This window comes from Tupaia chinensis, unplaced genomic scaffold (assembly GCF_000334495.1).
Source record: "Tupaia chinensis unplaced genomic scaffold, TupChi_1.0 Scaffold149552_1, whole genome shotgun sequence".
Lineage (NCBI taxonomy): Eukaryota > Metazoa > Chordata > Mammalia > Scandentia > Tupaiidae > Tupaia > Tupaia belangeri.
The window spans coordinates 2,714,302-2,718,651 of NW_006209397.1; the positions used below are offsets into that span (position 1 = coordinate 2,714,302).

General features: G+C 33.0%; 1 long non-coding RNA gene across 1 annotated transcript in view; it reads left to right on the plus strand.

Annotated features, from left to right (window-relative positions):
* The window catches only part of LOC102474569 (uncharacterized), a 17,554-nt gene that overhangs the window by 11,002 nt on the left and 2,202 nt on the right, over positions 1 to 4,350 (plus strand). The window lies entirely within an intron of this gene.

A 4,350-nucleotide genomic window follows, 5' to 3' on the forward strand; every position in this document is an offset into this window, starting at 1 on the left:
TACAGTTTTCTCTGCGTTTTTATAAAGAAATCATAAAAACTTATGTAAAACATAGAGAGAGACTTTAATGTGAACTCATGATCTAAAATTAGCAAATATTCACTTGTTACCATTGTGGTTTTCAATTTGTGTTAGTGTTTACTGTGTGTTATGGGCAAGAAAGAGTTGTGTTTTACAATCATGACCTAATTAATCCATGGAATAAACCTATGAATTAGGTAATATATATATATATATACTGTTTTGGGAGAGGTTCTTGCTATAGGGTGCGTGCACTCGCCAGAAAGACAGAGAGAGACAGAAAGCGAGAAATCACTCCCTAGGGGAGATGGCCATGCCGCATCCCTTCTCCTCCATTCTCCTCTCGGAAAGTATGAGCCCTAGTAATTTCTCACTAATATTTGTGTATCCTTCATTAATTTCTGAGTATAAGAATTCCCATTAAGTATTGTTATAGAGAGGCACTTGATTGAGTAAAGCACTATTTGCTATTTTAAAAGTGTAACACCATTGAGTTTCAGTCCTAGTCCCAAATCCATTAGTTCACTGTATCCTTCTAGATACAGTCTACGAACTTTTGCTGTATATATTCACAAATGTATATACCAGATACTCACAATGTGTATCATCATTAAAGATTTAAATGTGACTTTACATATAGAAATCTCAGGATGCTATAAAAGTTGTAAAACTTTTTTCCCTAAATATTTTGGTTATTGGTATCTATTTTATTTCATCACATATTTGGTATTCAATTGAATGGACAAATATATAAACATTTATTCATATGTGATCTTACATCTTTCATTAATGTGAATATTTCTGATATGAGTCTTTGGTAAATATTCCCTGATGGAAGTAGAGATGTGTTTCTCTTCTTAAAAATTTAACCCTGGGACCAGCAGTTAGCATAATAGCTACAACGCTGGACTCCCATGTGGTCGACCACGGTTCGAGTCCCGGACCTGGTGGCTTAAACTCACGCCGGGTGAGTGTGCGTGCGTGCCCAAGATCCCAAGAAGAGAATGGAGGAGAAGGGATTGCGGCATGACCATCCCACCTGGGGGGTGATTTCTCACTTTCTGTCTCTATGTCTCTCTCTGTCTGTCTGGCAAGCGCACGTGCCCTATAGAAAAACCTCTCCAAAAAAAAAAAAAATTAACCCTGAGATTAAGGGCACAAATTTATTACATATTAAAAAATTATCCAAAATCAGATTCTACCAACTGATATTTGCATTAGCAGAGTGCTGTTTTCCCAAATCTTAGCCCATTGCTACTCAAGAGGTGGTCCCCTGTTAGTTTAGCTCCATAAACTGTTTGCTATAGGTCTACAACAAAGTAAATACAAGTAAGAAAAAGAATTATTCCAACTGACGCATAATACAACTAAATTTTTAATATTTGCCTTGCTAATATTATGGGACTGGGAATATTACAGATATTCTGTTTACATTTACTTAAACATTAGAGAATCTGAATTAATTTTTGTTAAGTGATATTTCATAGTTTTCTTTCTTATTCACATCCAGCATCCATTTTCCTACTGGGCTGATTATTTCTGATTTTGTTAGTGCCACTTTATATTAACTAGTATAACCTTTTGTTGCATTCTTTTCTGATCTTTTGCTTAATATTTTTTTAAATGATCAAACTACAATAGAGCATATTTTCTTGGAACTTGGAGCATGCCACACACCCTAGTAGGCAATGTAAATACAATAATGAATAAAACAAAATTTTGAAATCCAGGTGCTTACAATATAAATACAAACTTTAATTGTATTTTTTTAAATAAAATAAAATAAGTAATAATAAATAGAACAAAGGGGAAGAGGGGAACTTTCTGTCTCTATGTCTCTCTCTGTCTGTCTGGCAAGCGCACGTGCCCTATAGAAAAACCTCTCCAAAAAAAAAAAAAATTAACCCTGAGATTATGTGCACAAATTTATTACATATTAAAAAATTATCCAAAATCAGATTCTACCAACTGATATTTGCATTAGCAGAGTGCTGTTTTCCCAAATCTTAGCCCATTGCTACTCAAGAGGTGGTCCCCTGTTAGTTTAGCTCCATAAACTGTTTGCTATAGGTCTACAACAAAGTAAATACAAGTAAGAAAAAGAATTATTCCAACTGACGCATAATACAACTAAATTTTTAATATTTGCCTTGCTAATATTATGGGACTGGGAATATTACAGATATTCTGTTTACATTTACTTAAACATTAGAGAATCTGAATTAATTTTTGTTAAGTGATATTTCATAGTTTTCTTTCTTATTCACATCCAGCATCCATTTTCCTACTGTGCTGATTATTACTGATTTTGTTAGTGCCACTTTATATTAACTAGTATAACCTTTTGTTGCATTCTTTTCTGATCTTTTGCTTAATATTTTTTTAAATGATCAAACTACAATAGAGCATATTTTCTTGGAACTTGGAGCATGCCACACACCCTAGTAGGCAATGTAAATACAATAATGAATAAAACAAAATTTTGAAATCCAGGTGCTTACAATATAAATACAAACTTTAATTGTATTTTTTTAAATAAAATAAAATAAGTAATAATAAATAGAACAAAGGGCTAGAGGGGAGACTTTGATCAGATCAAGGGAATTCTCTCTCAGGAGGTGATGTTTAAGGTAAGACTTGAATGATGAAAGGAAGAAACTGCAGGATGCCCTGGAAAAACTGTTTTTTTCAAATAGATGGAGTAGTAAGTGTCAAGGCCTGATATAGCCAAGCAAGTAGTGAGCCAATTTAGTACTAGCATAGTGAATTAGGAGAAAAGTGATGGTAGATGAGATCAGTGAAGTAGAAAAGAATGAAATATTAAATGATTTAATACGCTAAAGAAAGAATTAAATCAAATGTCTTTTCTTCAGGTGAAAAATAGATAAATATTGTGAATATCACATAGTTTCAGTAGAGTGTTCATTTTATTCTAATTGCAATGAGAATGCACTAGAATCACAGTTGGAATCCACAAGAAGCTGATAGAGAGAGTAGTTTATTCTGCTTTATTAAAATATATCTGGCTGCTTTGTGGAGAATAGGCCACAGTAGACCAAGAGTAAGAACTAGTATAGCAATTCAATACCTGTTATATTAGTGACATGGTGGTTTAGAGTTGGAATGTAGAAGATTGGAAATGATGAGAAAAGGTCAGACTCAGATTAATACAATCAATCTCATTTTCCATGTATTATGTGAGAAAAAGTAAGAAACTAAAGATGACACCAAGTACTTGGCCTAAGCAATAGTAGGAAAGTCAAGTGCCATTAGTTGAGTTCCAGAATATTCCAAGAAGGGAAAGTCTGGGGATATAATGAGGAGTTCATTGGATAAACTAGGTGTGAATGGACTATTAGACATTCAAGGGTTCCTATTGAGGCTGCTTATATAGATACTTATTGAGATTAGGGGTTTGAGAATCATCAGTATATCAATGATATTGAGTTATGAGTCTAAATTACATTACATAAGGAAGAAACATAGAGGAAAAAATGGGTCCACAAGAGGAGCCTGCAATACTTTAATATATAGAATTGTACTGCAGGAGGTAGAATCAGGAAAGGAGACTAAGTCAGTATAGTCATTAAGGTAAGAGTGAATGGAAATGGAACATCGATTTTTTTTTTTACTTTTATTTTTATTTATTTATTTTTCTTTTCTTTAAATTTATTTTTTTACATTAATTCACTATACATCATTACACCATACAAAATGAATTTTCCACCCAGAATACACTGTATATTGGCTCAATAAAGCACATGAACATACATGTTATCAACAAATAATTTTCCATTTCTTATATCCTGTGTTTATTGCTTTTTTGGTTTTTTTGCCATCCTTGATTCTCTATCCCTTGCCTTCTGCCCTGTCCCACCCTCCTCCCACATTGTCTCTGGTATCCATGGTTGCTTTCTTTGCCTTTCCCCCCCCATTTAATTGATTTGCTAATGTACTTAACTAGTCTAAATATTTCCAATAGCTAGCACAGCTGATATATACATATACATGAACCCAAGTCTGACTTTAGGCATAAACCTCAGTGAGTAGAATGAACATACTATAAAGTAGTACCTAGCTGGGGCTATATAGCTTACTGCAGTCATCAAATACGCATTTTTAAACATTTCGATAAAGAACAGTTTTAGTGTTTTTTTTTCTCCTGAAACTTTTTTTTAAAATTAATTTACATTCATTCCCTGAGCATCGTCACAACATACTAAATGTGGTTTTCCATCTAGAATAAACTGCATAGTGGCTTAATCATGCATGTGATCATCAATAATATTCCATTTCTAGTTTCATATATATATCTATATTTTTTTTTTT